This window comes from Hyla sarda, chromosome 12 (genome assembly GCF_029499605.1).
Source record: "Hyla sarda isolate aHylSar1 chromosome 12, aHylSar1.hap1, whole genome shotgun sequence".
In the NCBI taxonomy this organism is placed as follows: domain Eukaryota; kingdom Metazoa; phylum Chordata; class Amphibia; order Anura; family Hylidae; genus Hyla; species Hyla sarda.
This window is the reverse complement of record NC_079200.1, coordinates 69,789,744-69,803,469: the sequence shown is the minus strand read 5'-3', so window position 1 is coordinate 69,803,469 and position 13,726 is coordinate 69,789,744. Positions and strand designations below refer to the sequence as shown.

Sequence of the window (13,726 nt, the reverse complement as noted above, 5' to 3'; positions counted from 1 at the left end):
TGAGTGGACAGTGTGATTTACTTGGAGTTAAATTGTGTTGTTTAAGTGTTCCCTTTATTTTTTTGAGCAGTGTAGTTTTCAAATCAACTGGTGCCAGAAAATTATACAGATTAGTAAATTACTTCTGTCTTCAGGCCCTGTAAAAACTGAACATTCACTTTAATGGTATTCCACTGACCAGTCTTATATTTGACGGAATCCCTTTGAAATAAATGGGGCATAAATTCTGAGAAATTCTGCACAAATTCAGGCAAAATTCCGCAATTCTGTTCAGCAAGCTGAAGGTGGCATCTAGCCTTAGGTGGCACCAGATATTTCTGGTCCCTGCTACACTCAAACTGATATGACAGGGAAGGTATTGGATCTACAGTTAGGGTGGGGTCACACGAAACGTATACACAGTGGCCCTCATTAACTATTGCAAACCTGACATAGTTACATAGTTAGTACGGTCGAAAAAAGACATATGTCCATCAAGTTCAACCAGGGAATTAAGGGGTAGGGGTGTGGCGCGATATTGGGGAAGGGATGAGATTTTATATTTCTTCATAAGCATTAATCTTATTTTGTTCCAGGAATGTATCTAATCCTGTTTTAAAGCTGTTAATTGTTCCTGCTGTGACCAGTTCCTGAGGTAGACCGTTCCATAAATTCACAGTCCTCACAGTAAAGAAGGCGTGTCGCCCCTTGAGACTAAACTTTTTCTTCTCCAGACGGAGGGAGTGCCCCCTCGTCCTTTGGGGGGGTTTAACCTGGAACAGTTTTTCTCCATATTTTTTGTATGGGCCATTTATATACTTATATACATTTATCATATCCCCCCTTAAACGTCTCTTCTCAAGACTAAACAATTGTAACTCCTTTAATCGCTCCTCATAGCTAAGAGGTTCCATGCCCCATATTAGTTTAGTCGCGCGTCTCTGCACCCTTTCCAACTCCGCAGTGTCCCTTTTATGGACAGGTGCCCAAAACTGAACAGCATATTCCAGGTAAGGCCGTACCAATGATTTATAAAGGGGGAGTATTATGTCCCTGTCCCTTGAGTCCATGCCTCTTTTGATACATGACAATATCCTGCCGGCTTTGGAAGCAGCAGCCTGACATTGCATGCTATTCTGTAGTCTGTGATCTACAAGTACACCCAGATCCTTCTCTACCAGTGACTCTGCCAGTTTAATCCCCCCTAAGACATACGACGCATGCAGGTTATTAGTACCCAGATGCATAACTTTACATTTATCCACATTGAACCTCATTTGCCAAGTGGATGCCCAGACACTTAGTCTATCAGAGTCATCTTGTAACTTATGCACATCCTCTATAGACTGTACCGTGCTACAAAGCTTGGTGTCATCTGCAAAGATAGAAACAGAGCTGTTAATACCATCCTCTATATCATTGATAAATAAATTAAACAACAGCGGTCCCAGTACTGAACCTTGGGGTACACCACTAATAACCGGGGACCAATCAGAGTACAAATCATTGACCACCACTCTCTGGGTACGATCCATGAGCCAGTGTTCAATCCAGTTACAAACTAAAATTTCCAAACCCAAAGACCTTAACTTACCTGTCAGACGTCTATGAGGGACAGTATCAAACGCTTTGGCAAAATCCAGAAACACTATATCCACAGCCATTCCTCTGTCAAGGCTTCTACTCACCTCTTCATAAAAGCAAATTAGATTGGTTTGACAACTTCTATCCTTAGTAAACCCATGCTGGCTATCACTTATAATACAATTATCCCCTATGTATTCCTGAATGTAATCCCTTATAAGTCCTTCAAACATTTTACCCACAATGCACGTTAAACTTACCGGTCTATAGTTTCCTGGGGAAGACCTAGAGCCCTTTTTGAAGATTGGCACCACATTCGCCTTGCGCCAGTCCCTTGGCACAATACCAGACACCAGAGAATCTCTAAATATCATGAACAGGGGTACAGATATTACTGAACTTACCTCTCTAAGAGCTCTTGGGTGTAGTCCATCTGGCCCTGGAGATTTGCTTACATTTATATCACTTAACTTACCTTGTATAATCGCTACATTAAGCCAGTTCAGTACATTACATGATGTGTTACCAGCACTGACCTGGCCAATGTCAGCTCCTTCTTCCATAGTATATACAGAACTAAAGAACCCATTCAGTAGCTCCGCCTTCTCTTGATCGCCTGTGACAACCTCCCCATTATCATTATTAAGGGGTCCTACATGCTCTGTCCTTGGGTTTTTTGCATTTATATATCTAAAAAAATATTTAGGATTAGTTTTGCTTTCTTTGGCCACCTGTCTCTCATTTTGAATTTTTGCTGTTTTCATTACATTTTTACAGATTTTATTAAGCTCCTTGTACTGTTTAAATGTTATAGCTGACCCATGTTTTGACGACATGTTTTGTCGGGTTGTGCGCCAGATTCTGTCGCATTACGCCAGAAATTCTGTCTGCGCAAGATTTTGCGCCAGAATTGAAAAAACCCAGACTAACTCTCCATTTTGCTAAGAAAACCGGGGAAGGGGTGTGGCCACCATGACAAGAGGGCGTGGTCTCTGAAAGGGGCGTGTTCCTAACATTTTCACAAAAAAAATACATATTTACTAAGGTTTCCACATAAAATGTGGTGGATTTGAGCTGAGGAAAACCCCACAGATCAGAGCATGTGTAAAAAAAAATTTAAAAAAAAGCAAAATGTAGGGAAACCTTAGTAAATACCATGAAAAATAAATTGTAGGGAATTAAAACCCACAAAGAAACCTGCACTCCACTCTTAGTAAATAAGGGCCAGTGTATTTCATGCTGCCCAAAATCTGCTGTGCAGTGGGAAATACACTGCATATTCTCTTATGAACAGACACAGGGCTACCCCCTATGTGCGTAGTGAGATTTGGAGTAGGGGGCCAGTGCGCCGAAGTGACTGATGCGCCGGCCTCATTGCCCACACTGGGCTGCCGTCGATAGCCCTGTGTGTCTGTTTATAGGAGAATACAAAGCGTATTTGCTGTTGCCCAGCAGATTTTGAGCATGAAAAATACTGCGTATGCTACATGGTACCCTACCCTAGAAATGTTTTTCTTTTTTTCAGTTTGGAATGGTTTTGGGGTCCTTTTAAGTTGCTGGAAGAGGCTTCTTTCATGTGTATCCATGTATTCCTTTTACTTCATGTACTTCCAATCTCTTTTATATCTTATTCTCTTTTCAGATGTTAATAGCTTGTGATGTTCACTTCCCATGAAGCTCTGCTTATCTGTCTGCAGCAGCCACATTACAGTACCTAATGCTGAATACATATATCAGAGAATTTAGCTGATGATATGGTGACCGGAGAATGGCCGCAGCATTGCGTAATAATCCTGTTTAGCACAGAAGGGCCTGAAGGCAGGTAAACAGTGCTCCCAAAAGTGTCTGATAATGCATATGAAGCTATTCTAGTCACTAATAATATTTACATCAGTGCTGCAATGATCATATCTAAGCTGAAGTGTAATATTGTAACGCTTCAAAATGGGGCACATATATTATATTCTCCTTGGCTCTTCCAATAATTGTTACAAGAACAACAATACTTCCTCCTATGTACAAGAATAGAACTACTATAATATTGCTTTATATGTACATGAATATAACTACTAGAATACAGTACTACCTCATGTACATAATTATAACTACTAGAGATGAGCGAACTTACAGTAAATTCGATTCGTCACAAACTTCTCGGCTCGGCAGTTAATGACTTTTCCTGCATAAATTAGTTCAGCTTTCCGGTGCTCCGGTGAGCTGGTAAAGGTGTATACAGTCCTAGGAGACTCTTTCCTAGGACTGTATCCACCTTTTCCAGCCCACCAGAGCACCTGAAAGCTGAACTATTTTATGCAAGATAAGTCATCAACTGCCGAGCCGAGAAGTTCGTGACAAATCGAATTTACTGTAAGTTCGCTCATCTCTACATGCTGGTATAACCTGGGTATTTTTTAAACAAAGTACATTACAAAGATTTTTTATTTACCATAAGGCGTGCTATAGAAAAAAAATTTTTAATGACACCGCCCATTTAACAAAGAACAAGAACCTCAAAAGTCACAGAGTGTACAGGGGGAAATGGAGGTTGTCCCACAGTATGAGCAGCCATGTCCATATCCATCTCTGAGAAGAATAAGACCCAACGTATTACAAGGAGAGAAAAAAAGACATGTCCTCTTGTAGGCCTTAGTACTATATAACGCTGCAAAAGTGCAAAGAAAATGATAAACAATGGATCAGGAGTGATGGTTGTGTCCAACAGATATAAGGTTCTGTCAGATGGAGACTTAAAAAAAAAGTTAAAAAGAATACAGGATGAATGTACAGGGATCATCCCCCAACAAAAGGAAACCCTAGGTTGTAGTAGCTATGGTAGAGTCAGACATGAAGAAAGGTGGCAGAGAGTGGGATTCAGATTGTGACTTCTGTCTCTGCTCTTCTTGTATTATCCTATTATGTCTGGGTGACAAGGACACAGCACATAGTCTATGACAATGTCAGATATCTGGACGCAGATGTCATCTTCTAAAAGGAGACACATTTGAATACTTTGGGGTATTTATGTGAGACAGAGAGAGAATAGAAGAAGAGAGCCTCATGCGGGGGTGCCCATACTGTTTACCACCAATGATATGGTGATATACAGCCTGACAGGTCATCATGGGAAAGTGTCTGGTCCTGGTGGTCACTATTCAATGTAGAATACTTCAGCTCATAAATACTTACGGCCCACAGACAGTGACCAAAAGGGTCCAGTTGTAAAGTGATGTCAAGCAATATCTCTTTACCTCTGTTCCTGTGATAATGACCAGAGATTTTAATGTCACTATGACATCAGGTGTCAGATCCACAGCAGTGGATGCTTTAGGGATGTTTTCACACAATGTGGTAGGAAACTAAAACCTTTACTCAGATCACATAAGCTTGGTTTTCTATTTAACCCCTTAAGCACTCAGGTATTTCCGTTTTTGCACTTTCGTTTTTTCCTCCTTACCTTTAAAAAATCATAACTCTTTCAATTTTGCACCTACAGACTCATATGATGGCTTATTTTTTGTACCACCAATTCTACTTTGTAATGACGTCAATCATTTTATCCAAAAATCTACGGCGAAACGGAAAAAAAAAAATCATTGTGCCACAAAATTGAAGAAAAAAATGTCTAACTTTTGGGGGCTTCCTTTCTACGCAGTACATTTTTCGGTTTTGTATTGATCAGACTTTTTGATCACTTTTTATTATTTTTTTCATGGTATAAAAAGGGGACCAAAAATACGCTATTTTGGACTTTGGAATTTTTTTTGTGTGTACGACATTTACCGAGCGGTTTAATTAATATATTTTATATCACATATGTTTATTTTTATTTACACAGTTTTTTTTTTAAATGGGAAAAGTGGGGTGATTCAAACTTTTATTAGTGAAGGGGTTAAATGATCTTTTTTTCCCACTTTTTTTTTGCAGTGTTATAGCCCCCATAGGGGGCTACAACACTGCACACACTGATCTTTTACATTGATCAATGGTTTCTCATAGGAAACCATTGATCGATGATTCTGCCGCTTGACTGCTCATACCTGGATCTCAGGCACTGAGCAGTCATTCGGCGATCGGACACCAGGAGGCAGGTAAGGGGACCCTCCTTGTGTCCTACAGCTGTTCGGGACACTGCGATTTCACCGCAGCGGTCCCGAATAGCCCCCTGAGCTAACGGGAAGTAGTTTACGTTCACTTTAGACGCGGCGATCAACTTTGAATGCCGCGTCTAAAGGGTTAATAGCCCGCGGCACCGCGATCAGTGCCGCACGCTATTAGCCACGGGTCCCGGCCGTTGATAGAGGCTGGGCACGACCCGCTATGACGCAGAGTATATTATAGAAAGGGAAAGGACCCAGGACGTACAAGTATGCCCTTGGTCCTTAACAGGTTAAAGAGGCTATTGATAACTTAAAGGGTAGCTCCCACCATCCTTAGTATTACCCCCAGCATAACACAGACCCCAGTATTACCCCCATGCATAAAAGCCACCCCAGAATCACAACTACTGCATGATACAGACCCCAGAATGATGTCTTCTCAAATAAAAGTTGTTTATTTTTCCTTTTCTGAACCTTCAGGCAGACATCTCCCAGCTATGACTTGTCTCTGCAGAATCTGATGGAAACACATTTTATAAACTCCCCATCAATGTTGCCTCACATAGTAATAGCAACCACTTTTTGCCCCCATACACAGATACAGCCCCCACACACACATACACAGCCCGCATATACACATACAGCCCCATACCCCCTTGAGTACGCAGAGATTTTTTTATTTTTAATCTTTGCACTTTTGTCTTTTCCTCCTCACCTTCTAATAGCCATAACACTTAAAATTTTCCACTTACAGACCCAAATGAGGGCTTGTTTTTGTGCCACCAATTGTCTTTTGAACCACAAAATCTATGGTGAAACAAAAAAAAATTGTGGGTCGAAATTGATAAACACCATTTTGTAACTTTAGGATTTTCTGTTTCTACGCAGTGCGCTTTTCAATAAAAATGACTTATTATCTTTATGCTCTTTATTGTGCTTAAAATTGCCCTCGCCTGACCCCTATAACACTTCTATTTTTTCTGTATACAGGGATGTATGAGGGCTCATTTTTTCCACTGTGTTCTTTAGTTATTATTGTTTCATTTCTGTATTGATGGGACTTTTTGATAACTCTCCGCCTGTCCTCTAAGCTGATCAGGACACCACGATTTTGCTGGGGTCTTCTCGATCAGTTACCCTGAGCTAACCATCAACCAATTTTTACACTTTTAAACAATGCGATCAACTTTGATTGCGGCATCTAAAGGGTTAATGCCAGACATCGTCATGATTGGTGAAGTCCGGCAATAGCCACGGGTACCAGCTCTGCTGCTCCTGAGCACAATTCATAGACCAGGAGCGGGCTCAGGGCTTACATTTACGTCCTGCATCCTTATGGTGTTTCACATACACAGCCCCCCATACGCACATACACTGCCCCCATACCCACAAACACTGCCCCCATATACACATACAGCCCCCATATACACACAAAATACCAGGAGCTGCTGTGCTCCTCTATTGTGGGTGCCGAACAGGGAAAGGGAGAAACACGTCGGCCGACATCACTGGCTGGTGTGTTCTAGTAGTGGCTGCTGGTAACTGACGTGCACCCCCTCTGGTCAGTGTGTTCCAGCGCCCAATGGCCAGCTCACACACAGGCAGGGCTGGTCTGGCCCCAGTAATTAAAATAAAAAAAGAAATAAACGAACCGGTGCAACGTCAGGGGAGTCACTTGTCAGTCGCGGCAGCCACCGCTGCTCACTTAAATCAGCGAGTAGGGATGGCTTCTGTTTTGGCACTGGATGGTCCTGAGACACACTTGGGGATTGCCGTCAACACACCAATGTGTTGTGGCACCCAGTTTGGAAAGGCCTGGTATACTGTGATGTTGTTTTCACTTCTAAAAAATGTATAAAGATTTTATGATTTGAAGAAAAAAACTTTAAAAAAAAAATAAAAAAAAATACTGTGGAAAAGGACAACTTTAAAACCTTTTTGGGAAATCAGATATTTTTCTAGGTCTGCTTGCTAGGTAATCTGGGAACTTCAGCACAGACTGGGCTTCATGTTCTAAAGCAGTGTTCCCCAGCCTGTGGCTCTCCAGCTGCAACACAGCATTAGATTAGAAGTTATGCCTCCGGAAATGAAATGCCAAACAGGGGTAATAAGAAATTACCCTAGCCCCTGAGACCTCAGTGTTTTTAATGCTAGGTTGTCGTACACCTCAGGTACACTTTAGCTATAAACATGGGTTTATGCCAATAGGTGAGTGAGTGGACCCATGTACACATTTTTCTGACTACTTTCTGATGTGTGTGGGCATCTTTATCTGGGCCACTATGTGAGCTTTCCTGCTTTAACTCTGTTCGACAATGGGAGCTACAGTGGGGCAAAAAAGTATTTAGTCAGCCACCAATTGTGCAAGTTCTCCCACTCCCACTTAAAAAGATGAGAGAAGCCTGTCATTTTCATCATAGGTATACCTCAACTATGAGAGACATAATAAGAAAAAAATCCATAAAATCACATTTTCGAATTTTTAAATAATTTATTTGCAAATTATGGTGGAAAATAAGTATTTGGTCAATAACAAAAGTTCATCTCAATACTTTGTTATATACCCTTTGTTGGCAATGACAGAGGTCAAAGTTTTTTGTAAGTCTTCACAAGGTTTTCACACACTGTTGCTGGTATTTTGGCCCATTCCTCCATGCAGATCTCCTCTAGAGCAGTGATGTTTTGGGGCTGTCGCTGGGCAACAAGGACTTTCAACTACCTCCAAAGGTTTTCTATGGGGTTGAGATCTGGAGACTGGCTAGGCCACTCCAGGACCTTGAAATGCTTCTGACGGAGCCACTCCATCATTGCCCAGGCGGTCTGTTTGGGATCATTGTCATGCTCAAAGACCCAGCCACGTTTCATCTTTTCATCTTGCCCTTGCTCATGGAAGGAGGTTTTCACTTAAAATCTCACAATACAGGGCCCCATTCATTCTTTCCTTTACACGGATCATTCATTCTGGTCCCTTAGCAGAAAAACCCCAAAGCATGTGGGATTTTTTCTCACCATTCTTGTGATCATTTTGACACCACAGGGTGAGATCTTGCGTGGAGCCCCAGATCAAGGGAGAGTATCAGTGGTCTTGTATGTTTTCCATTTTCTAATAATTGCTCCCACAGTTGATTTCTTCACACCAAGCTGCTTGCCTATTGCAGATTCAGTCTTCCCAGCCTGGTGCAAGTCTACAATTTTGTTTCTGGTGTCCTTCGACAGCTCTTTGGTCTTGGCAGTAGTGGAGTTTGGAGTGTGACTGTTTGAACTTATCAGTATAAAAGACACCTGCCCACAACCTCAAACAGATGCCATTAATACAGGTAATGAGTGGAGGGCAGAGGAGACTCATAAAGAAGAAGTTACAGGTCTGTGAGAGCCAGAAATCTTATTGTTTGTAGAGGACCAAATACTTAAAAAATCTGACAATGTGATTTTATGGATTTTTTTTTTTCTCATTATGTCTCTCATAGTTGAGGTATACCTATGATGAAAATGACAAGCCTCTCCCATCTTTTTAAATGGGAGAACTTGCACAATTGGTGGCTGACTAAATACGTTTTTGCCCCACTGTACAGATTAGACATGTTGGTGCCCTTTTACTATGCTGCCTGAACAGATGCCCTGATTTAACCACTTAGGGACCCAGGGCGTACAAGTACACCTTCGCTCCCTAGTACTTAAGGACCCAGGGCGTACCTGTACGTCCATGGGAATTTCGGTCGCCGCTGGGGGGGAACTGGAGTGACTGCTGATATCTATCAGCAGGCACCCCGTGCAAATGCCCAGGGGAGTCCTGAGACCCCCCCATGTCGGCGATCGCCGCAAATCACCGGCGATTCTGGGTCATACGGGTCCACGGTGACCCAGAAAATAAGGGGGAAAGGGGTTGTCCAAGACACCCACGATCCCCCTGAAGGGATAGGAGTGAGGTGGCAGGGGTGCCACCCCTCCTACCCCTGCTATTGGTCGTTCAGAAGCGACGACCAATAGCAGATCGGGGGGGGGGTTAACGTTCGGTTCCCCTAGCAACATCTGGAGGGCTACAGTTTTGAGACCATTATACAGTGGTCTCTAAACTGTAGCCCTCCAGATGTTGCAAAACTACAACTCCTAGCATGCCCACACAGCAGTTTGCTGTCTGGTCATGCTGGGATTTGTAGTTTTGCCACATCTGGAAAACCACAGTTTGGAGATCACTGTGCAGTGGTCTCTAAACTGTAGCCCTCCAGGTGTTGCAAAACTGCAAATCCCAGCATGCCCAAACAGCTGTCTCGGCATGCTGAGAGTTGTAGTTGCGTACCTCCAGCTGTTGCATAACTACATCTCCCAATATGCCGTTCGGTGATCAGTACATGCTGGGAGTTGTAGTTTTGCAACAGCTGGAGGCACACTGGTTGTAAAATACTGAGTTAGGTAACAGAACCTAACTGAAGGTTTTCCAACCAGTGTTCCTCCAGCTGTTGCAAAAGTACAACTCCCAGCATGCACGGTCTGTCAGTGCATGCTGGGAGTTGTAGTTTTGCAACAGCGGGAGAAATTGCACTACAAATTTTGGGGGTCTTTTTCTCCTTTTACCCCTTATGAAAAGGAAAAGTTGGGGGCAACACCAGCCTGTTAGTGTAAAAAAAAAAAAAAAAAATTACACTAACTGGCTGGTGTTGCCCCATACTTTTTATTTTCACAAGCGATAAAAGGAAAAAAAAGACCCCCAAAATTTGTAATGCAATTTCTCCTGAGTACGGAAATACCCCATATGTGGATGTAAAATGCTCTGCGGACGCTCAACAAGGCTCAGGATTGAGAGTGCACTATTTACATTTGAGGCCTAAATTGGTGATTTTCACAGGGGTTGCTGATTTTACAGCGGTTCTGACATAAACGCAAAATAAATACCCACATGTGACCCCATTTTGGAAACTACACCCCTCACGGAATGTAACAAGGGGTATAGTAAGCCTTAATACCCCACAGGTGTTTGAAGAATTTTCATTAAAGTTGGATGGTAAAATGAAAAAAAAAATTTCCACTAAAATGCTGGTTTTACCCCAAATTTTTCATTTTCACAAGGGAAAATAAGAAGAAAGCCCCCCAAAATTTGTAACCCCATTTAAGAGTAAGAACATACCCCATATGTGGATGTAAAGTGATCTGCGGGCGCACTGCAGTGCTTAGAAGAGAAGGAGCGCAATTGGGCTTTTGAAGAGAAAATTTGTCAGGAATTGAAGGTCATGTGTGTTTACAAAGCCCCCATAGTGCCAGAACAATGGACCCCCCCACATGTGACCCCATTTTGGAAACTACACCCCTTATGTAATGTAATAAGGGGTACAGTGAGCATTTATGCCCCACAGGTGTCTGACAGATTTTTGGAACAGTGGAATGTAATTTTTCATTTGCACAGCCCAATGTTCCAAAGATCTGTCAAACGCCAGTGGGGTGTAAATACTCACTGCACTCCTTATTAAATTCTGTGAGGGGTGTAGTTTCCAAAATGGGGTCACATGTGGGGGATCCATTGTTCTGGCACCACAGGGGGCTTTGTAAACACACATGGCCCCTGACTTCCATTCCAAACAAATTCTCTCTCCAAAAACTCAATGGCGCTCCTCCTCTTCTGAGCATTGTAGTGCACCAGTAGAGCACTTGATGTCCACACATGGGGTATTTCCATACTTGGAAGAAATGGGGTTACAAATTTTGGGTGTCATTTTCTCTTATTACCCTTTGTAAAAATGTTAAATTTGGGGGGGAAAACAGCATTTTAGTTAAAAAAAAATTTTTTTTTCATTTACACATCCAACTTTAACAAAAAGTCGTCAAACAACTGTGAGGTGTTAAAGGGGTATTCCAGGCAAAAACTTTTTTTATATATATCAACTGGCTCCGGAAAGTTAAACAGAATTGTAAATTACTTCTATTAAAAAATCTTAATCCTTCCAATTGTTATTAGCTTCTGAAGTTTTCTGTCTAACTGCTCAATGATGATGTCACCTCCCGGGAGCTGTGCATGATGGGAGAATATCCCCATAGGAACTGCACAGCTCCCGGGACGTGAGTCATCAGAGAGCAGTTAGACAGAAAACAACAACTCAACTTCAGAAGCTAATAACTATTGGAAGGATTAAGATTTTTTAATAGAAGTAATTTACAAATCTGTTTAACTTTCCGGAGCCAGTTGAGATATAAAAAAAAGTTTTGGCCTGGAATACCCCTTTAAGGCTCACTGTACCCCTTGTTACATTCCTTGAGGGGTGTAGTTTCCAAAATAGTATGCCATGTTTTTGTTTTTTTGCTGTTCTGGCACCATAGGGGCTTCCTAAATGCGACATGCCCCCCAAAAACCATTTCAGCAAAATTTGCTTTCCAAAAGCCAAATGTGACTCCTTCTCTTCTGAGCATTGTAGTTCGCCTGCAGAGAATTTTATGTCCTAACATCGGGTATTTCCAGATGGGGTTACAAATTTTGGGGGGCATTTTCTCCCATTACCCTTTGTAAAAATGGTAAATTTGGGGAAAAAACTTCACTTTAGTGAAAAAATTTTTTTTTCATTTACACATCCGACTTTAACGAAAAGTCGTCAAACACCTGTGGGGTGTTAAGGCTCACTGGACCCCTTGTTACGTGCCTTGAGGGGTGTAGTTTCCAAAATGGTATGCCATTTTGTGGGGATTTTCTGTTGTTCTGGCACCATAGGGGCTTTCTAAATGCGACATGCCCCCCAAAAACCATTTCAGCAAAATTCACTCTCCAAAATCCCATTGTTGCTCCTTCCCTTCTCAGCCCTTGACTGCGCCCACCGAACACTTGACATACACATATGAGGTATTTCCTTACTCCAGAGAAATTGGGTTACAAATTTTGGGGGGCTTTTTCTCCTGTTAAATTCAAAAACTGGGTCTAAAAGAACATGCAAGTGTAAAAAAATGAAGATTTTGAATTTTCTCCTTCACTTTGCTGCTTTTCCTGTGAAATACCTAAAGGGTTAATACACTTACTGAATGTAATTTTGAATACTTTAAGGGGTGCAGTTTTTATAACAGGGTCATTTGTGGGGTATTTCTAATATGAAGGCCCTTCAAATCCACTTCAAAACTGAACTGGTCCCTGAAAAATTCAGATTTTGAAAATGATGTGGAAAATTGGGAAATTGCTGCTGAACTTTGAAGCCCTCTGATGTCTTCCAAAAGTAAAAACATGTCAACTTTATGATGCAAACATAAAGTAGACATATTGTATATGTGAATCAATATATAATTTATTTGGGATATCCATTTTCCTTATAAGCAGAGAGTTTCAAAGTAAATAAAATGCAAAATTTTCAAATTTTTCATCACATTTTGGAATTTTTCACCAAGAAATTATGCAAGTATCAACAAACATTTACCACTAACATAAAGTAGAATATGCCACGAAAAAACATTCTCGGAATCAGAATAATCGGTAAAAGCATCCCAGAGTTATTAATGCTTAAAGTGACAGTTGTCAGATGTGCAAAAATGGCCGGGTCCTTAACCCCTTCCCGCTATAGGACGTATGCATACGTCCAATCATCCAACACGTTCGTGCAATTGGATATATGCATACGTCATAGCGATCTCCAGCACTGCCGCGGGCAGCGCTGGAGATTGGCGACGGGACCCGGCTGTCAATCACAGTCGGAGTCCCGCCGCAGCTGCCAGAGCTGCGATCGTTGCGGTCTCGGCAGCATTAACCCCATAGATGCCGTGATCAATCCTGAGGCTGGATCGCACAGCCTGTAGTGTGTGCAGCTCATCAGGTCATACTGTGCTGCAGTACAAATGTATTGCAGCATAGTACAACCTGTAAAAAGTGTAAAAAATTCAATAAAAAGTTCTTCAATAAAAGTGACGTGTAAAAAGAAAAAATAAATAAAAAAAAGCCCCTTTCCCAATAAAAGCCCTGTGTTATCACCAAAAACACAAATCATATACATAATAGGTATTGCCACATCCATAATGATGTTTACTATAAAACTATAATGTAAATTATCCCGCATGGTGAACGCCGTAAAAAAAAAAATCAAAAAAGCGCAAAATTCACCAATTTT

General features: G+C 41.7%; 1 protein-coding gene across 13 annotated transcripts in view; it reads left to right on the top strand.

The window, feature by feature from the left end:
- Nucleotides 1-13,726, top strand: part of HCK (HCK proto-oncogene, Src family tyrosine kinase) — a 358,121-nt gene that overhangs the window by 206,568 nt on the left and 137,827 nt on the right. For 11 of the 13 annotated variants that reach the window (XM_056547422.1, XM_056547416.1, XM_056547423.1 and 8 more), the window contains one exon: nucleotides 3,206-3,385. The exons of the other annotated variants lie outside the window; for them this stretch is intronic. The gene's annotated coding sequence lies outside the window, so the exon portion shown is untranslated. The remainder of the gene's footprint in view (nucleotides 1-3,205; nucleotides 3,386-13,726) is intronic. 13 annotated transcript variants of the gene reach the window in all.